This window comes from Hypanus sabinus, chromosome 7, assembly GCF_030144855.1.
Source record: "Hypanus sabinus isolate sHypSab1 chromosome 7, sHypSab1.hap1, whole genome shotgun sequence".
Classification (NCBI taxonomy): domain Eukaryota; kingdom Metazoa; phylum Chordata; class Chondrichthyes; order Myliobatiformes; family Dasyatidae; genus Hypanus; species Hypanus sabinus.
Genome location: NC_082712.1, coordinates 124,981,671 through 125,004,146, shown reverse-complemented (window position 1 = coordinate 125,004,146; position 22,476 = coordinate 124,981,671). Strand labels below are relative to the sequence as shown.

The 22,476-nt window shown below is 41.9% G+C and overlaps 1 long non-coding RNA gene across 2 annotated transcripts in view; it reads left to right on the top strand.

Annotated features, from left to right (window-relative positions):
• LOC132396391 (uncharacterized) overlaps positions 1-22,476 on the top strand; it is a 38,512-nt gene that overhangs the window by 2,383 nt on the left and 13,653 nt on the right. Inside the window, exon 3 of one of the 2 annotated variants that reach the window (XR_009512968.1) lies at positions 17,633-17,714. This is a non-coding gene — a long non-coding RNA (uncharacterized LOC132396391). Of the gene's footprint in view, positions 1-3,230; positions 3,589-17,632; positions 17,715-22,476 lie in introns of those variants that run through there. The other variant, XR_009512969.1, reaches the window with a different exon arrangement.

Below are 22,476 nucleotides of genomic sequence, written 5' to 3'. Positions count from 1 at the left end.
GAATAGAAATTGCATATACTTAATAGGCCAAGTGCCCTTCTTCCAATAGGGAAAGATTCTCTGATCCTATGAGTTTACTTTGTGACTGAGTAGAAATGGCCTACGCCCATTACAATTTAAAATATTAAGAGATGATACAACACATTAATTTCCTAAAATGATTGCCATGAGGGTGTTGAGAGAAGTCAAGGATTAATGGGGTATGGTCTCAGGTTAAAGTTTAGCCCTCTGGAACAAGGTGAAGAGAAGTTTCTCTCTGCAAAGGATTCTGAATGCTCAAAATCCTCTACATGACATTTAACCTTTAGTACTGGATATATTCAAAGACTGAAGGTATGAAGGGAATTGGGAAACAGGCATAAATCGGAACAAGTTTACAAACAATCACCAACTCATTCAATGGCAGAGCAGATTCAGGGAGGATCTTTGTTGTAATATTCTGCTACATTCTACATGTCAACAAGCTATGTATGTCAATACCTTCTCTACATCTGTCCTATCAAACCCTTCATAATGTTAAAACTTGTATTCAAGCATGTGTTACCCTTCAGTGTTTCTTCTGGGAATAAAACTCTATCCTCTTCAATATTATTTATTCACAGCGCACTACAATATAGAAACAGACTCTTTGGCCCATCTAATCTACGTTGGCCTGGTTACCTGCCTAGTCCCATCTATCTGCACCCTGACCGTATCTCTCTCATACATGTGTCTGTCTATCTTCAAAGTTTAAAGTAAATTTATTATCAAAGTACAGCTGTGTCACCATATACAACCCTGAGATTCATTTCCTTGCAGGCAAACTCAACTCAATAAATCTAATAACTTCTCCTAAATGTTATATTTGAACACGCATCTACCACTTCCACTGGCAGCTCATCCCACACTTGCAATACTTTGAGTGAAGTAATTCCCCCTCAAATTCCCATTAAATATTTTACTTTTCACCCTAAACGTGTGACCTCTAGCTATCGTCTCACCCAGTCTCAGAAGAAAAAGCCTACAAGTATTCAGGTGTTGTCACCAATAATAAAACAAATAAAATGAAATATCTAAAACAGCTGGATACAGAACACACGCTCTCTTATGACTCAAACATAATTTATCTTACTTGTGCACTAGGAGAACAACACGGCTCCTCTCACTGCAGCGTTCTGAAGACTGAACAGAAAACTGCTGTACTTGTACACAATTAGCTTATTGGTTACGATATTGACCATTCAGTGTATTGTGTATGCTTCACTCCTTAATTGCAAAATCGATCGTCCATTCAAAATACTGATGTCAAAAGTCACTCAAAACTTCAAGCTGACAACTGACAATCTTTTGAAGTTAGTAAAGCAATCGCCCCTTTGCTGTTAGGTCTATTTCGCATCCTTCCATTGTCTGTCCCTACTGTGGAAAGGGAAGCCATGTTTTTCTAGGCTGATAACACACTGACGTACTCGTTCTCACCTGTCTTCCTGCAATGGGCAAGGTTGGCTCCAGCAGTCCAATTTCAAAGGTCCCCCTTATCTGGGTTTGACTACAAACCACCTGGTTGTTGTTTTTAACCCTTGCCTTACTGCCATTTCGACGCACGTACCTAATAAATTGGCCATTGAGTGCAGTTTTGGATGTTCATGGTCTTCTGCTGCTGCAGCCTATGCACTTCAAGATTCGATGTGTTGTGCATCCAGAGATGCTCTTCTGCACACCGCTGTTCAAATGCATGGTTATTAGATTCACTGCTGCCTTCCTGTCAGCTTGTACCAGTCTGGCCATCCTCCTCTGACCTCTCTCACTAACATGGCATTTTTGCCCACAGAGCTGCTTCTCACTGGATATGCTTTTTTTTTGTTTTTCACGGCATTCTCTTGTAAACTCCAGCAGGGTTCCCACCCTGGGGTCCATGGACCATTTGCTTAATGGTATTGGTCCATGGCATAACAAAGGTTGGGAACCCCTGGTCTAGAGACTGCTGTGTATGAAAACCCCAGGAGACCTGCAGTTTTTGTGATACTTAAACCACCCCCTCTGGCACCAACAATCATTCCAGAGTCAAAGTCACATTCCTTCCCCAATCTGATGTTTGGACTAAATAACAACTGAACCTCTTGACCATGTCTGCATGCTTTTATGCAGTGAGTTGCTGCTACATGATTAGCTGATTAGATTCTTACATTAATGAGCAGGTGTACAAGTGTACCTAATAAAATGTCCACTGAACGTATACCCCTCATAATTTTGTATACCTCTATAAGATCTCCCCTCACAGTCTGACACTCCAAGGAATAAAGTTGTAACCCATTCAGCCTTTCACTGTGAATCAATTTCTCTAGTCCTGCGAGATTTTATATTGTGTATTACCAATCTTTTGGTTCTGGCAGTTCTGTAGAATATTTTCCTACTTCTCCAGATACTTCATTTCCTTTATTGAACATCAGTTGCAATCACAAGTGATGAAATTATTGCAGCTCTAAACTTTAGACCACCTTCTGTTTGATAACTGAGAAGTTAGAAAAATAAATTGACTTGAGTATGGAAACACGATGTTGGAATATCACATTATATTACTACAAGGTAGGAATTAGGACGCAAGGGTGCTGTCATAACACTATCACAGCTCAGGGCATCAGAGTTGAGAGTTCAATCCTGACGTTCTGTGTAAGAAAGTTTTTACGTTCTTCCCATGTGGCCATTGGTTTCCTCCCACAGTCCAAAGATGTGCTGGTTCATAGGTTAATCGGTTATTATAAATTGCCTTGTGATTAGGCTAAGGTTCAAAGTCCAAAGTAAAACTTGTTTCCCTAAATACATAGAAATTGCTGTTCTTCATTATTAATATCTGCCCATGTTTTTGAAAGGCGATTATAAGTGCCAGAATTTAATGAAACCAACTGCAGAATAACAGCTGTTCCAATTAATTTCTTTCCTCACCAAATTAAGACCACTTTCAAATAACCCAGCTGTAATGACTTCACAGGGCTTTTCCCAATTTCCAGTCTGAGGGACTGGAGTGCATTGTGAAAGGTAAGCTCAAAACAAGTACTGCCACATGGAATCACAAAATAGGACCCCTTTAAAAAATTGACAGGACTGTTTATGTTTGTCAATAACGTTCCCTTGGATTATCTGAAAAGAATTTCTTTCAAATATTTCTGTTTACGTGATAGCCATTGAAAATCAGCAATATCACTTGTCAATTTTGCCAACTAAATCTAATCAGTCCTCTATAATTGTTGCTCTAGGCTGGCCTATCAAACCTCTACAGAAACAAAAGTTGAATCATCCATGGATGGCGAGTTTACAGGACCCTTGTATAGGTGGTAGATGGAGCATACCACCTCACGAACCGCTCACGCACCAGCCTCATCACGCCTGTCAGGCTCCTTCTGTGCTTTGGTGGAAGAGTCCGCAGTTTTACCATAGTAACCTCCTCAGGGCCCGCAAAACTTGAGTATAAGCAAGTCAACCTTGATCCCAAGGAACCGTCGAAGAAGACGAGAGCCCCTATAACATAAATGCATAAACAATCCATCAAAATAACTCAATTAGTGTTGATGCTGGTTACATTTTGCTGTAATCAGAATCAGGTTTATTATTACTGCCATATGTCATTAAACTTGTTTTGTGGTACAAAATGACATAAAAAGTGACTACAAATTACAATAAGAAATAAAATAGATATATACTGCAAAGGAGGAAAAGTGAGGTAGTGTTCATGTGCTCTTGAACCATTCAGAAATCTGATGGTGGAAGGGAAGAAGCTGTTCCGGAGTTTGTGACTTCAGTTTCCTGTACCTCCTCCCTGATGGTAGTAATGAGAAGAAGGCATGCCCCAGGTATGAGGGTCCGCCGTGATGGATACCACCTGCCTGAAGCTTTGCCTTTTGAAGATATCCTTGATAGTGGAGAGGCTTCAGTCCGTGAGGAAGCTGGCTGGGTCTACAAGCCTCTGCAGTCTCGTTTGATCTGTCCATTGGACCCTCCAGTGATGTAACCAGTTAGATTGTTCTCCATGATACATCTGTAGAAACTTGCTAAGTCTTTGGTGACAGACCAAATCTCCTCAAACTCCTAATGAATCATAGCTGCTGGCTATCATATCATCTGACCTTTTCCTTATCATACTTTTAAGCTATTGTGTTGTACTAGGCTTGGCATTAATATTCAGTTTTCCGGGAATAACTTCATAATCCCATGGCAAGCTGCACACATACAGAGCATGACTCAGAGTTGTTCAGCAATTCTTTACACACTGGTAGCACCTGATCATAGGGTTACTTCTCTGTAAAATATTGCTTCATTGAGGGGCCAGATTAGTTCCCAATGCAACCATTGTTAATGCTTTATCACTTTAAATGCTACCACCAGTCACAAGGAAGCAATACCATGGGCCCCAAAATCCAATGTGATTTCACTGGGAGTCCCTAATGAAAAGGTGGATGAAGGCAAAGTCAGCAGCAGTCTCAGATCATCTTTGGTTCCATAGTTTAATACACCCAGATCTGATTCAGAATACACAGCAGCGGCTGGAACTTTTTTTTTAAGAGAATCTTTGTTATGTACCAGTTAGTGTAGGACTCTAGATTCGTGCACAAGCATGAGGTAGAAATTTCACTTTGTCACCTCACAAAGGTAGACAAGTGGGAAGACAGTTGCAAAAATCTATCCTGACACATACAAAATGCTAGAGGAATTCAGCAGGTCAGGCAGAATCTATGGAAATGAAAACAGTCAATGCTTCAGCTCCAGACTCTTCATCGGGACTATCAGGACCCTTCCTTTCTCATTTATCCATCATCAGATTCCTGTCACCTGCAAGACAAGAATCATAAGTTTGTTATGGATAAGAAAGTCCATTCATCCCAAATCATATTTAGGTCAATTCCAGTAAGATACTATCCCGTTGTTGAAAAATTCTAATCTTCAGTATCTAGCTCATAGGGTACTGATCTCCGAAGTTCCCATTCATATACCAGGGCCCTTGTTTACACATTGGCTTTGACAACACCAGGAAATAGGAGCAGTTGTAGTCACCAGGCCCCTTAAGCCACCTGCCACACAATATGATCATGGTCAATCTATCCTAGACCCTTCCACCCCCAATCTATCAAAATAACATCCACCCTCATACTAAATACTTCTAACAATCTCGGAAGTAGAGAATTCCTGAGACACACACTGTGAGAAAAATGAATGTGGTTTTCCTTCATTCAGGATTCTCCTACAAGAGAATACAGATCAAGACTAGCACACACATTTCCAGCATCAGCAGAATCCCTTCTGTTTAGAAAACATATCCAACCTGTTGAGCCTCCCTTGATAGGACATTCCTCTCATCCCAGGAATTAACCTGCTGAATCTCCTTTGGACTGTCTGCAATGCTACAAAACTCTTCCTAAATAGAGACCAAAACTGTGCACAGTATTCCAACAGCAGCATCACCAACACTCTGAAGAACTGTAACAAATTATTCTAAACTCCACCTCCTTTGCAATAGTCCCACATGCCATTTGTCCTACTAACTACTTGCTACCTTTTTTGTGATTTATGTTCAAGAATACCCAGATCCCATTGCATCATTCATTTGCTGTCTCTCTCCATTTAAGTAATAACGTGCCTTTTGATTCCAATTTTCCTCATGAAATTCTATTTGCCAAGTTTCCATCCAATCACCCACATCATGTCCTGTTCATCAATCTCCTCTTCTTCTCGCTACCTATATCCCACCCACATATCCTTCACCAATCCCCTTCTGCTTTCACTGGCCATATCCCACCCATACACTGACTGCTCTACCATCCCCTCCTACTCTCATTGCCATCTCCCACCCATGCCAAGTCCTGTTCACCAATGCCCTCCTGTTTTCACTGTCCATATCTCCCCCACACCAAGCCCGGTTCACCGATCCCGTCCTACTCTCACTGTCCATACCTCACCCACACCGTCCTGCTCTGCAATCCCCTTCTGGTCTCATTGTCCGTATCTCACCTGCACTAAGTCCTGCTCACCTCCTCTCACCTCCCATATCCCAACCACACCAAGTCCTGTTCACCAATCCCCTCCTGCACTCACTGCCCAACTCGTGATCTCCCAGGTCATGCATTGTACTTTATTTGTTCATTGGAGCTGCAGTTTTGCTGTAGCTAAAACATTCTGTGTTTGCATCTTACTACTCCAAAGTACTTATATATGGCACGACCAACTGAGTGCACACAAACAGAAGATTTTCGCTGCATCTCAGCACAGGTGACAAAAATAAAACTAATACCAATCAGGAACCAATCAAAAATAATATCAAGTTCAAGTTTATCGTCCTCTGACTGTACATATATACTACCAAGCAAAACAATGCTCCTCCGGACCACAGTGCAACCACAAAACCCGTATCACACATAGCACATAAAACAAAATATTACCACAAATAATTTTATAAAATGTAATTCAAAATGCATACAGTGCACACAGGCAAACAGTAAACGGTACAATATAGAGTAAGCAGCTGACTGTCTTAGTGACGAGAGCTTGGTGATGTCAGGGTGCTCATCCAGCTGTGACCCGGTCTGGCAGTCCCGGTCTTGATGAACCTGTACCTCCTTCCTGACAGTAGTGGGTCAAAGAGTTTGTGGGATGCATGTTAGGGATCCTCAACAATGTTTTGGGCTCTTCAAATACAATGCTTCCAGTTAATGTCACAAATAGGGGGAGGAAGACCCCAATGATCCTCTCGGTAGTTTTTACTGTCTTGCAGTCCAATGCCTTACAGCTTCCACACCACAAAATGATACAGCCAAACAGGGCACTCTCGAGAGTGCTTCTGTAGAGAGTTGTTAGAATGGGGGCAGGGAGCTTTACCCCAGAAAGTGTAGATGTTGCTGTGCCTTCTTGACTAGTGAGCGCGTGTTGTGGGTCCAGATTAGATCATCCATTATGTGCACACCAAGGAACTTTGTGTACTTCACTCTCCCCACAGCAGCACCATTGATGTACAATGGAGAGTGATTGGCCTGGCCTTCCTGAAGCCCGCAATCATATCTTCTGCCTTGTCCATGCTGACACTCAGGTTGTTCTCGTGCCACTCGACAAGTCTCTCCACCTCTTCTCTGTACGCCGACTCTTAATTCTTCCTGCAGGCATCGGCTTTGATTCTCGTTGAATACTGGTGCTTTCCTGCACTTCTGTATCCTCGTGCACTGCTTCCCCAAGTAGCTGTAGTAAGCTGAGGCACAAAGCGAGGGTTCACTCCCCGCATTTGGGCGTAACTGAGCAGCACTTTTGTGATACCGCTTGCTAGTGAGATAGACTTGTAGATTTTAGAGTTTTTTATGACCAGTAGTGTTTCTCGATTATAGTCACAGATCACAGAAAAGATTAACAAGACACGTAATTTCACTATTGATTGGAGCCAGAGAGGTCATTGTGACACTGCATGCCTCTTGTATCTAAAATGGAAGAAACTTTCATAACTCGATCTCCTCAACCAATTTTTTTATCTGCTATTTTTTGTTGTCTTCTTCATTCTGGAATAGTGCTCTGAGATTCTATGGAAACACTATGGAGCTTTTCAGCAGCTGAGAAAGTATGTTTATCTAGTATCTCCATCTTTGGGAACTTACCCTTTTCCTCTCTCGCACCCAGCACGTCAATTAAAAAAAGATAATGTTCACCTATTTCATACAGCTCTGCTCACTACAACACAGGGAGCACGCAGTAGCATTAGAAAGAACGCAGACGAGATTCACGTAAGATGATGCCTGGCATGGAACAGAGAGCTTTGCTTGAAAGGAGAGAGAGAATCTACGTTTATTCTCACTGGAACACAGGAAGCTAAGTGGTGATCTTATGGAGGTTTATAACATTTTGGGGGGCATAGGTAAGGTAGGTAACGTTGGACAACAATTTTTTTTCTAAAGCTTTGCTTCTGTGGATCCGGAATTGGCTTGCCCATAGGAGGCAAAGAGTGGTTGTAGCTGGGTCTTATTCTGCATGGAGGTTGGTCACCAGTGGAGTGCCTCAGGGATCTGTTCTGGGACCCCTTCTCTTTGTGATTTTTATAAATGACCTGGATGAGGAAGTGGAGCATCATCTGTTTGATGTGGCAGTCATGACTGGAAAGCTAGCAATGTGTGCAAGCTGTGGAAAGTGACTTGAGGCCTGCAGTGGTGCTGAGTGCACAGGATTGACACTGTTCTGTATAGCTCTGAGTGTTTGTTTTCAGGCCTATGATGGGATTGTGTTGGTGAATTGAGCACTTTTTGCTTAGTAATGAAATTGGACAACAGGATATGGCATTTGCTGATGCATTTGCCTGCAAGGATATTCTTTGTACCATTAAATGTCTTCCTGTGCTGTACAAGTATTTCTGAAGCTATATCCCTGGCACTGAGCTCTACACCTCTTTCCACTGCCCTCTTTGCCTAGAAAGCCACCACATTCTGATATCTTAAATGAGTAGGAAACAGAATTTGGCATGTCATCTGCACAGGATACACACACAGCACGGTCCCCGTGCCTGTTTCAAGGGACTCTCCAGTTTAACTTCAAGCTACCCTGTTCACAGATTTATCCCAGTAGAGAAAGCCTTGCTGGATCAGAAACTGATGTCAGCAAGTTTGCAACCAAAAGCTCACAAAAGCCCCATGGCAACTCTCAGCACAGTGAACACTAGGCACAGTTCTTTCGATAGTGAACATAAAGTCAAATAGTTCATTTCAAATGCCAAAGTGCGTTCCAATTTCAAGCTGTTGATGGCTTTAGATCAGATTCTTGGCATTCACCAGCTTTCATCCTTCCCTCAGCCTGAGCCAGAATCCATTGCCTTCCAAACATTGGTCCAAGAGAAAGATGCTTCAGAGAATACCTTCAAACCTCACACTCCTTCTGGAGTGCGAGGGAAGCCTCATCTGCCAGAAGCACTTAAAATAAATGTAAGTTGTGTCAACTGAGAAACTCATGATTTTCAGATCATTTTAATTATTGTCAAAAAGTCTTAATACAAAACACTGCAACTTTCCATAGAATAACAGATCTTTTGGGATATTAATTGTTGGTATAATCTAGCTAATTTTAACACTACTTTTCAATGCAACCTTTAATTTTTAAGTCTATGTACTGAGCTTGGGGTATTTGGTATTGAGTCTGAATTCAAGGAAAAAGAAATTCAGACTTCAATTTTCTATCACGTGCTGCAATCGCTTAAACAAAATTTTGAGTGGTTGTCAGCAAAGTGGTTCACAAATCATACCAGTAATGTATATTTTCTCAAGGGGAAATTTCTGCAGAAGAGGAAATTAAATATCTTTGCAATATTGTGACATAGGTTTAGCTCATTGTGCCCAGTAACTGTGTTACATGACTGCGTATCTGGGTGTAATACAGTGCATGATATAGTCCTGTTGTTCTTTGCAAATTAGCAAAGGCACATTACAGAGCTTGTGCTAGTTTGAGTTGAAAATGCAGAAACCTGTTTGAAAAGCTTCCAAACGTCAGTGGTGCTTGGAGGGCGCGCTTACATCAAGGTCATGTGTCTGTTGTTTGTGGAATGTTGTCTTTGACTCTAGACTACTGACCTTGCATCAGTAGTCAACAATGGGGAGACATCAGGGCTACATTCAATGACTATGTTTCTATACTGTGAGATCTTCACTCTGCTTCAGCTATGCCCTGACATACTAATTCATCTGAACTATCAGCCATAGCACCATTATAAAATGCACCTAGCTCCATTCCAGTACCTTCAGAAAAAATCAGTGGGCCTAGTTCTTAAAGAAGACTCTCACAATGCTCTTTACACAAATGCATTAGTCTGATTGTTTTACCCAGACTCCTGTGTTTCTGCATTACAAATGATTAACACTAATTCACTTCCATGAGTGAAAACAAAGTTTCCAAGACTCAATGCCATCTACGCTAAGCAAAAGAACTGCAATTTCAAGAACATTCAGTCTCCATTTCCAGCAGAAGTGACTAAAGAATGCTGAAGGGCTCTTAATGTTTTCTCTTCAAAATCAGGGACTCCTAGTCAAACCTAACTGAGAAGTAAATTTATGCACCACTGCCATTATTAGTATTAAATAACTAAGGTAATGGTATTGCTGTGGAAAACTACAGAACACCAGCTGTAGTTAGAGGGGTTGAGATGAAGGAGAGAATAAGAATAGTACAGTAATGGGGAAATAGACAGATTTCTTAGTTCAACAGTGCAATTTACTTCTGTAATTGTTCTACTGATGATACAGGTGCACTGAAAGTTCTCCTCTTTGTAGGAAGGAGAGAATACGGACCACACAGACTGCTGTGTTGTAGTGTGGTGCCTGCAAAGCAACTCCTACTCTATTTTCCCGGCTGACCTTTGTACCAAAGGTCATCCATCTTGGTACTGGAACAATGGCTTCTCAAATTTGACCATCCAAGCTTAAAGGGGCCAGGGTCTTCTTTCAAGAGCACTTGGTGTCATTTCAAAACAAAGGAACTGGGATTCTGATGGGTTTAATTCACTAATTCCGATTGGTGAAGCAATCTAGCAATCCAGCCCAGGTACCATTCAGAACTTTGGACCCAATGGTTGTACTGCAATGATAAAAACCAAGTGTTTGATCATATTCCTAACATGAACTTTACAAATTATAGGGAAGACTGAGGTAAGAAACTCATTACAAAGCAAACAAGGACATTGCTTCTCCAGTCAATGTCGAGTCTCACACAGTTGTTGGAGTAATTCAACCAAGATAATCTGCTATTGATGAAGGAAAGAGGAAATTTCCTTTATTCAAGCCACGCTGTACATCAGGTTTCCCTCATCTTTCCCTTTCTTCCATGGTCCATTGTCCTCTCCTATCAGATTTTTTTCTTCTTCAGCCCTTTATCTCTTCCACTTCCTAACTTCTTATTTCAGCCCCTTCCCCCACCAACCCAGATTTTCCCCTCACCTGAACTCACCTGTCACCTGCCAGCTTGTACCCCTTCCCCTCGCCTGTCTTCTTATTCTGGCTTCTGCCCACTTTCCTTTCTCGTCCTGATGAAAGGCCTCGGCTTGAAATGTTGACTGTTTGTTTCCCTCCATAGACGCCGCCTGACTTGCTGAGTTCCTCCAATATTTTGTCTGTGTTGCTTGAAATTTCCAGCACCTGCAGAATCTCTTTTGTTTATTGTGATGAAATGTTAACTGGCCTTCTCAGAGCAAGCCTGCTGAGAGTGAAAGCCCCTCTCACTTGGCAGATTAATCTATCCACTCTCTTCAAGTGCTGAGATTAAATAAAGTCAGGTCTCAAAATATGTCAAGTGTAGGCATTAGCAAAGCCAGTAAGTCACTGGCTAAAACTAGCTCTACTTCATTGTTTGGAAAACACTGAAAGTTTTGTATTCATAAGTTCCATTAAATATTGTTTGTTATCCGGGCCTTGTTTTGCAAAACCAAATTTCATTTTGTCCCATAGTGTACACCTACTTTCACTTCTAAATTCCTATTCAAATCACAGCCTATTGGATTAAATTCATGATGATGACACTTCTATTACTTACGTAAAGTAGATGTTTAATAAAAATGTAAGTACTTCACTTCTTGTTTATAAGTTTTGGGGATTTCATGGTCAGGTAAGCTCCCCTCCTAGAACGTCCCCCAATGCTGACAGCAGAGGTCCGCCCTCTTAGCAGCAATATACAGTGCAGGAAAGGTCATTGTCCAAGTCAAAAGGTTTGAAATGTAAAATGTTTTGCTGTCTCGAGGTCTGAGGATGTTGACTGTTTGATGAAGAATGATTGGCCTTTGTGATTGTACAAAGAATGAACGTGGAGGATCGAGTCTGAGAACTGGAGTGGGAGACCCATCTGAAATAAGGAGTCAGCGCAATCGGATCTAAGCTACTTACCAGCCTGTTTATCTTTAGGCTGTGGGAGAACTCCAGAGTGTTCATGAGTAACCCACATGGCGACAGGATAAACATGCACTCTACCTATCAGTATATCCAATTTACATTTCAAAACACTTGGAATGGCTTTATTATTGCACTGCAATGATTCATAAACTATTATTTCCAAAGCCCTTTGTTGAACTTGACAAGGAGGCATGTTGTGTACAAGGGATCGATCTGATACCAAGAACCACACACCAAGAATGGTAGGTGCCTGGAATGCGCTGCCAGGAGAAGGGGTGCAAACAGATGCAAGAGTGGTGTTTAAGAGGCCTTTCGACATACACTTGAGAATGCAGAGAATGGAGGGATAAGGGTCATAAGCAGGCAGAAGTTAATCAGCTTAATTTAGCAGCATGTTCAGCAAAGACATTGAGGGCTGAATGGTCTGTCCCTAGTCTTTGTTTTGTATTCAATGAGGGGGAATCTGGAGAAAATCTATTTAAAATGTAATTCCAATGAATTCAGGTGTCTTCTGCAACTTCGACTGGGCAGTTATACTATACAGAATGAGTTTCGGTGCTGTGGTGGCCCAGTCCTGTTACAGGTGGAGTACAACCTGCGCCAGTTACATTTCAGAATGCAACAATCTGATAACTTACATTGCTTTTGATAATCCTAATGGCCGACTTGCTCTGCTCTCCTTCAGAAGATAAGGGCATTTTCAAGGTGGGAGTGTGACAGGCACTGCTCTATCATTTGGTAGGTAGTTTTAGACTATCCATCTAAAGATCGCATCTGCTAAGGCAGAGCCTGACATCCAGAATGAATCCTTGGCAACTTTATTCAGACTTTCACCAGCTGCCACTGGGATCAATTATAGCAGCCCTGCTAGGATCAGCAAAGTTTATCCACGCTGAAGAACAAACATTGTGGTTTGACTTGCTTATTCAATGGCGAGGTCTCGTCAACCGTTGTTCCCAATCACTGACACAAACCCAGACTCCCCTGGAATGTTATCACTTCCATATGCAAGTGAAACCTCAGCTCAGTATCATTTCCAAGATCCTGATGCCTTTGACAGCCGGGCACCAATTGGGCTATTTTCTTCCATATGGCAGCTTCCAAATTTTGGCATGCCAGGAAGATGATAGAGTTACTGCAGTTCATCTTACAGAACCATAGAAAAGTACTTGGAAGTGCAGTGTCTTCTAATCCTTGTGTATTAGTGCGGAGAAGAAAAAGATTTGGTGACACTGAGGTAGAAAGGAAGGTGATAATAAGTCATGCACTAGAAGGTCACATTAGTTAATATTACATCTGATCTTAAATTCCCTTTTAACCTCCACCATTTGATAAGATAGTCTATTACTTTAGATCTTAATTTCATCCTGTCGCGACAATTTGATTTTATCAGTTTTTGTAAAAAAATTTTAAAGAATTTGCTACAATGTTTCTTGTGATGGGAGAATTTGATTATGTTTACCTGGCTTAAATATGAAATTGCAACATTAAGAAAAACAAATTCAGCTCAATATTTCTTCAAGCCCTCAGTCAGGAAGCAGCATGTTTAGCTTCTTACTGGCCCAGTAGCTGTAAACTCATAGAGTTACGGAGCTGTTCAGCACAGAAAGAGGCCATTCAGCCCAACTCATCCATGCTGACAAAGTTGCCTGCATTCAGTCCATATCCCTCAAAACCCTTTCTGTCCACCCACCTGCCATGTGTCTTTTAAATGTTTTTGCTGTACCTCCTCTACCACTTCGTCTGGCAGCTCATTCTGTACACTTGCTACCCTCTGTGTGAAAGAATTGCCCTTGGATTCCTTTTTAAATTTTTCCCCTATCGCTTTAAACCTCTGCCCTTGAGGTTTAGACGACGCTCCCCTGGGAAAAATTTGTGACCATTTGTTTATAGTCAGAGGCTTTTTCCCAGGGCTGAAATAGTTGCCACAAGAGGACGCAGTTTTAATATACTGGGGAGTAGGTGCAGAGGAGATGTCAGGGGTAAGTTTAGTGAGTGTGTGGAATGGGCTGCCGGCAATGGTGGTGGAGACGGATACGGTAGGGTCATTTAAGAGGCTTTTAGATAGGTGCATGGAGCCTAGTAAAATAGAGGGCCTAGTAATCTATATAGGGACGTGTTCGGCGCAACTTTGTGAGCCGAAGTGCCTATATTGTGCTGTAGGTTTTCTATGTTTCTATTCAAATTATCTACCCCCTTTGTGATATTGTAAACTTCCATAAGGCCACCCCTCAGCCACCAAAACTTCAGGGAAAAAAAAATCCCAGCCTAACCTTATAATCCGAGCCATCCAGTTCTGGGCACATCCTTCTGTTATGCACTACCTCTGATTAGAGACATCCCATTATATTAGGTCAGCCACAGCAGCGCATAATTCTCCAGACGTGGCCTTACCTATGTCTCATGCAGCCATACTACAATGTACCAGCTCATCTACTCAATATTCCGATGAAGGCTTGAGTACCAAACACCTTCTTCACCGCCCTGTCCACCTGTGTCGGCTCTTTCCAGGAACTATATACCTGCACCTCCGAGTCTCAATGGTCCTGAGCACTTTCCAGGGCCCAACCAATCACTGTTCCAGTTTCACCCCAGAGTTAACTTTCTCAAATGCCATGCCTTTCATTTAACTAAACTAAGCTCTATCTTCTATTCTCCAGCTCAGTGGTTCAGTTGATCTAAGATCCTGCTGTAATCTTAGATTATCTTCTTTACTGTTCATTACACCATCAATTATAGAGTCATCCGCAAACTTACTAGCAATGCCACTTATGTTCTCATCCAGATCATTAGTATAAATGACAAACAATAATGGACTCAGCATCAATCTCTGCATTACACTGCTGGTCACAGGCCTCCATTCTGAAAAACAACCCTCCACCACAACATTCTGATTCCTACCATCAGGACACTTCTGTATCCAATCAGCTAGCTCCCCCTGGATCCCATGTCATCTAATTTCTAGACTAGCCTACCACAAGATATCTTGTCAAAGGCCTTGCTAAGGTCCATGTGGTCATCTACTACACTTCCTTCATTCATGCTCTTGGTCATCTATTCCAAAAACTATGCTGACTATCCTCAATCAATCCTAGTCTTTCCAGATACACACAGATCTGTCATTCAGAATCCCCTCCAACAACTTACTCACCGCTGATATTTAGCTCACTGGTCTATGGTTCCCAAACTTAAACTTTCTTAATCAAATGCACAGCATCCAAAATCTGTTCCTCTTTAAGTATCTGTCTGATTTTGACTAAAAGATCTAAGCTGCTTGCTGTAACAATCTCTCTCAGAAAGCCATTCCAAAACCTGACCACCCTCTCAGTATCCTGCCTGAATCATTCTCTTCTCTGTCAGTATTTATGTCCTTTCATTCTGTTGTCTTGTGCCAAGTCAAATAGCCCTAACTGGCCCTCAACATTCCTGAGTGCTATTCATTTAAAAATCTCAGCTATATCCACTTTCATTCTTTTCCTCTCCAATAGGATCAGACCCAAATCCTTGAGCTTCTCCCCATATGTTCTGTTCTTTATTTCCTTATTATATTTATTCTTCTCTTAACCTTTTTTTCAAGCTTAGTAAAATTCTTTTCATGGTATGCATTTCAAAAATGCATGCAGTACTCCAGATGCAACTAAAATCTACTCTATACAGCAAAGGAATTGATTTCTGTGATCCATATTACATTCTTCTTTGCTGCAGCTTGGTGTCATATTTATTATTTGGCAGTCACCAGGTCACCAGCTTCTTACCTCAATGAAGCTGGTTTTTCTGACTCCCCAGACCCCTTACACTCTCTGACTTAGTTAGTATTCCTGCCCATTTATTTTGTAATCCATCGGCCTCTCAACATCCCTAATGTGCGTGAGTTTTTACTTATATTCATTCCAAGTCCTTTAGTAGCAGATCTCCAACAGTAACCACTGCAGATATATTTCCATAGATCTGCTGTTTTTTTGGCTGATTATAAAACCACTATAAAAGTAATACTTAACCCGGCACTAAGTTCTACAGGTAGCCATTCATCTGACTCCACAATCTAAATGACTTCCTGTTCACATAGCCTGCCTCCCATCACTTTGCCCCAGTTCAGCTTATCTCAGCACACTGCCATTCTTGCCTGTTCTGTCCTTAATAAGAATTTTATAATTGGTGGACACTTCACGTTCTATTTTATGTTGAAGTGACAGCACATTCTTGATCCAATGAGGACTTGATATAAACCCTATTAACCCTTTAACTTGACAAGGAGAGACACTATTATGCACTGTGCAAAACCGCATTACATGTGAGTCTACGATACAGTATTTTAATTTGAAAAGGAAGCTAAGAGGTCTCCCAGAGAGAAAAGGGCTATCCTACTGATTAAAGGAGCGGGTTAAACAGCAGGCATGCCTAATTGTATTCAACGGTGATCGGCATCCTTCCCGGTCCTGGAAGAGCCGCATTAGAAGGTTGGTTCAGTGCCAGCCAACGTAAATCCTGAGTGAGTTTATTCTTCTCCAGCTGGCAGGCCACTGGGACAGTCACTGGCTAAACTGCCATCTATAGTGCAATTTATAGACCATATCTCCTTAACCTTTGTGGTGCTAGAACACACAGTGATCTTTGAAGGAAAATATATACAGTGTAATAGTTGGATAAGTATTGCAAAAAATAAAAATAAAACAAAAAGTAGTGACGTTGTGTTCATGGGTTTAATGTCCAATCAGAATTTGAATGGCAGAGGGGAAGAAGCAGTGCCTGAATCATTGTGTGTGTGCCTTCGGGCTTCTGTACCTCCTTCCTGATGGGAGCAATGAGGACAAGGCATGGTCTGGGTGATGGGGGTCCTTAATGATGGATGCTGCTTTTTTGAGGCATTGCTCCCTGAAAGTGTCCTGGATAACATGGAGGCCAGTGCCCATGAAGGAGCTGACTAAGTTTACAACTCTCTGCAGCTTCTTTCAATCATCTGCAGTAGCCCCCCATACCAGGCAGTGATGCATCCAGTTCTGAAGTGCATCTGTAAAAATTTATGAGTGTCTTTGATGACTTATCAAAACTTCTCAAACTCTGAATGAAATCTAGCCACCTTCTTGCGTTCGTTATAGCTGCATCAATATGCTGGGCCCAGGATAGATCCTCAGAGATATTGACACCCAGGAACTTGAAATTGCTCACTCTTTCCACTTCTGATACTTCTATGAAGACTGGTGTGTGTTGCCTCATCTTACCCTTTCTGAAGTCCACAATCATTTCTTTGGTATTACTGACATTAAGTTCAAGGTCGTTTACTGCAACACCTTTTGACTAGCTGATATCTCTGGCTATATCTCGGTCCCGTACACCCTCTCATCACCATCTGACAACAATAGTTGTATCGTCAGCAAATTTACAGTTGGTGTTTGAGCTGTGCCTAGCCACACAGTCATTGGTGTAGAGAGAGTAGTGGGCTCGAAGTGTGCCAGTGTTGATTGTCAGCGAGCTGACGATGTTACTTCAGATCCACTCAGATTGCAGTCTTCCAGTCAGGAAGTTGAGGATCCAGTTGCAGAGGGAGGAACAGAGGCCCGGGTTTTGGAGCTTTTCAATCAGAACTGTAGGAATGATAGTGATGAACACTGAGCTGGAGTCAATAAACAACAGCCTGACATAGGTATCAGCATTGCCCAGGTGATCCAAGACTGCATGAAGAGCCAGTGAGATCGCTTCTGTTGTAGACCTACAAATGAAGTGTGTTTGTGAAGTCCTAACACTGTCTGTTGCTGTTTTTATTTTTTTTTTTGCAGATTGGCACAATGACAGAGTCTCACTCTTAGGGGTTCTCACCAAACAGAAGCTGCAGCACTGCCTTCAGACACAAAACAGCAGGTACTGAGATTGTTATTACAGTGTGACCCACAGATTTCAGCATGTGTTCAGCATTACCCATCAACTTTAGCATCTAAATTTCTTGGTGGTGATAAACCCAAGGATTTTAATACACAAGCTGAGTCATACATTATTATACCTTATGGCTTTGGCCCAGCTCAATCAAGTTACCTAAATGAGCTAGTCCCAACTGCCTGTGATTGACTTATCCCTCAAAATCTTTTTAATTCATGTACCTCTTCAAATTTAAACACTGTAATTTTCCTCTACCTTTTTTTCTGGCAGCTTATTCAATGTACCTACTACACTGTATGTGAGGAAGTTGCCTCTCAGCTTCCTTTTAAATCTATGCCCTCTAGTTTTAGATTCCTCTCCACCTGGAAGAAGATTATGACCATCCATCCCTCATGAGTTTATATATCCCTATTTGATCACTACTTAGCACTTCAGTCCAATGAAAAAAGTCCCAGCCTATCCATCCTCTCCTTATAACTCAAGTCCTCCAATCCAGGTAATATCTCCATGAATCTTTTCTGAACCTTTTCCATCTTAATGACATCTTCCTTATAGTTGGGCAACCAGAACTATACACAGAACTCCAAATGTAGTTTTACCAAGGTTTTATACAACTGCAACATAACATACCAATTCCTGTACTCAGTGCACTAACTGATGAAGGCACGCATACCAAATGTCTTCTTCACTGCCCTGTCTATCTGTGTCACCACTTTTAGGGAACTATGTACCTATAACTCTAGGTCAGTCTGTTCCACAACATTATCCAGGGCACAACCATATACTGTCCAAGTCACCCTGTGATAACTTACTAATACCTCACACTTATCCAAATTAAATTCCATCTGCCTATCCTTGGCATACTTTCCCATTTTTCTAGTTCATGTTGTGATGTTAGATACTCCTCTTTACTGTCCTTTGCACAACCAATTGTGGTGTCATCCAAAAGTTTAGTAGGCATATTAGCAACATTGTTATCTATATTAAAGATTGGGTGATGAACAGAGGACCTACTGCTAAAAATTGAAACAGACTTCCTCTCTTCCTATCCATTCTCTGCAATGGTCATGGTTCCTTTTGAATCCTGTATCTTCTCAATGCTCTTTTGCTTCCTACCTCTCTTAAGTCCATGGTTGCTTTGCTTCACTCCAGTAACAATCATTGTCTTGTCACCTTGAGTTATCTCCTCAAATCAAATAACTTCCCTCCCTCTCACCCCACTGTCACGCACTGCAGTTTTAATTTAAGACCTCGCCACTCAGAGTAGAGGTTTCTTTTTACCTTGGGTCTCATGCTTTCATTCCCATCCATTCTCATAACTATTATAACCTTGTACCTTCAAGGTGTTAACAATCAACTTAGCTTACATTCTCTGGAAGCCGAATTGGATATGGTGAAGCTAGTATGGTATAAGCCTGCAATTTCTACTCATCCCCTCTCTCCATGAAAACACCATCCTTGGGCTATTTAGAAATGCAACCCATTGAATCTGTGCAGGAAGAAACAACAGCCCACTCTAAATCCTGACACATGCTCCATCAGGTACTGTCGGTTCCTTCAGTATCAGCACTGGAAGCATTGTTGCACATACTGAGTCCAGTCAAGATTTTGGGTGCATGTAACATCCAAGGAATTGATCTGACGTCTCAAGAAGGCAAGGTGTCATGAGCTCTTTGTCCTTCGCTCTTCTCCCCCTCATTTGCAGCTCATGTCACAGCATTTACAGATCTGTCTCCATACTTTGAATGGCACATCTGAGCCGGTAATGTTCAAAAGCAATATCAGTGACAAAGTGTTTTCATCTTCACTGTCTTCCTCTTCCTGTGCAGTCGGGTTCAGCATGCAGTTCTTGTGTTTACAGCGTAATAAAGAAGCAAAGGTGATGTCATGGAGTGCAGGATGGCTTTACGTTGTCTGAATCAGAGAGACTGTAACAAGGAGGAAGGTCTGATGTGAGAAAGAAGATTGGATAGTGAGACTCTGTTACCTTCAATAGTGCTGGCCATGGACTCAGCTGTGGGCACCATTGACTTCCCTTATCACCTCAAATAAGTCAATCAAATGTGACCTCTCATTAACAAATCCACACTGACTTCTGTTATGAATGTTTCAGAATGCCAGAAATGATTTTTAAAAAACAATTAATAAATCAGCAAGTTATTAAAAAAACTATTTTAGTCATAAGCTTATAAGTACCTCACAAATACAATGAAAATATTTAAATAATCATCAAAGTATCTAAAGCTGAGAACATTCTGCAGTCCCTCACAGCCATGGAAATGAATGTAGGACTCACTACGCCAAGCTGTTCGAGCAGATTCCCAGCAAACAGCTGACAAGTTCAAAACTTGCGCCCTTGCACTGACTCATTTGGAAATTCACAACCTTCTGGCATTTGAGCAGGAAAATGACAACATTTACATGGAACTGTTGCTATTTCCCCACAAAATCCGAGCAACCACTATTATGCAAACTCCAGTCTGCATTCAGCCCAACATCTCCCACATCAAATGCGAGACCATGAAACCAAACTTTGGAAGGAGGAGTAAGCCAGTTGGTCCCTCTTACATCTATGGCTATTCAATAAGATCACAACATATCCTTTGCCTCAACATCACTTTCCTATTTCTAACCCATTCATTCCGAGTTTTGTGTTCTCCCCCATGTCTGTGTGGGTTTCCTCCAGGTGCTCTGGTTTCCTCCAAAAGACATATGGTTAGGGTTAGTGAGTAGTGGGCATGTTACATTGGCACAGGAAGTGAGGCAACAATTGTGGGCTAACCGCAGCACATCAGAAAAATAAAACAATGTCGTAAATGACATATTTCACTATATGTTTTGATGTACATGTAATAAATAAAACTAAACTCCCTCTTTATCTCTCTCTCTCTCCCTCATTCAAAGACTGACCAATTCCTGCCTTGAACGTACTCAGTGAACGAGCCTTGGGTAGCGAATTCATGAGATTCCCTACATTCTGAGTGAAGAAGGTTTCTTCTCATCTCTGTTCTGAATTGCCAACACTTCACTTTGAGAATTGGTTCTTGTACCCCAGCCAGAGGAAACATTATCACTACATATTTCTGCCCAGCTATGTGAGAGTTTTGTACTTTGCAATTCGAACACCTTGCATCCCAAGCTCAAGAAAGTCAGATCCCTCTCAGATAATTTGTCCTGACCAGACGATGACCCCGAGCCCTAGAATTGATCTTCACTGTCTTCTACCCTTCGCAAGGTTACCCTATATGGATAAGGAGACAATATTCAATGCAAAGTCTCAACGCTGAGAAAAACAACTCGAGAGCCCTTGCAATACAAGCCATCGCAACTGGCTGTGTTCCTAATTCCTTGCTGCATCTGTGTGTTAACTTTCAATGATTCACATCGATACTTGGTCTATCTGAAACTTAACACTTTTGACCTCTTGCCTTTTAAAAATGGTCCATGCTCTTATTACTTCGCATTATCTTTCATCTGCCATGTCCTCTCCAACAGCCTGTCTATATCCCCTCTCAAGCCTGTCTGAATCCTTCTCACAACCCACCCAGCTTTGTGTCATCACTGGACACAGTACGCTGGATCTCCTCATCCAAATCATTAATATAGGATCCCAAGCAACAACATCTGCAGTACTACACTAGTCACAGCCATCCAACCCAAAAGTGACATCATTATTACTTACATAATACATGCAAACTGCTGGAGGAACTCAGCAGTCCAGGCAGCATCTATGGAAAAGAGTAAAAGGTCAACATTTTGAGCCAAAACCCTAACTCAGGACTGGAAAACAGAAATGAGAAGACAGAAAGAAGGTGGGAAGAAGGGAGGAAGAAGTACAAGGTGGGAGGGGATAGATGAAACTGGAAGAGGGGAAGGGGTGAAGTAAAGAGCTGGGAAGTTGATTGGTGAAAGAGATACAGGGCTGGAGAATGGGGAATCTGATAGGAGAGGACAGAAGGCCATTGAAGAAAGGGAAGGGGGAGGTACACCTGGGTGAAGTCATGAGTAGATAAGGAGATAAGGTGAGTGGGGGGGAATGGTGGGGGGTCATTATTAGAAGTTTGAGAAATCGATGTTCATGCCATCAGGTTGGAAGCTACCCAGACAGAATATAAGGTGTTGCTCCTCCAACCTGAGTGTGGCCTCATTACGACAGTAGAGGAGGCCATGGACTGACATGTTGGAATGGGAATGGGAGATAGAATTGAAATGGGTGGCCATTGGGAATTCCCACTTTTTCTGGTTGACGAAACATAGGAGCACAGCAAAGCGGTCTCCCAATCTACGAAAGGTCTCTCTGATATACAGGAAGCCACACTGGGAGCACCGGCTATAGTATATGACCCAAACAGACTCACAGGTGGAGTGTCACCTCACCTAGAAGGACTGTTTGGGGCCCTGAATGGTAGTGAGGGAGGAGGTGTATGGGCGGGTGTGGAATTTGTTTCACCTGCAAGGATAAGTACCAGGAGGGAGATCAGCAGTGAGGGACAAGTTGACAAGGGAGTAGAGTACGGAGTGATCACTACGGAAAATGGAAACTTGGTGGGGTAGGGGGGAGGGAAAGATGCGCTTGGTGGAAGTTTCCCATTTAAGATGACAGTAGTTATGGGGAGTCATGTGCTAGATGCAGAGCCTGGTGGGGTAGTCTCTTGTTTGTCATTATTACTCTAGTTTGTATCCTTTGACCATGATCCCATCTGCTCTAATTTTGCTTAAAAGTCTCCTGAGGGGCATTTTATTAAAG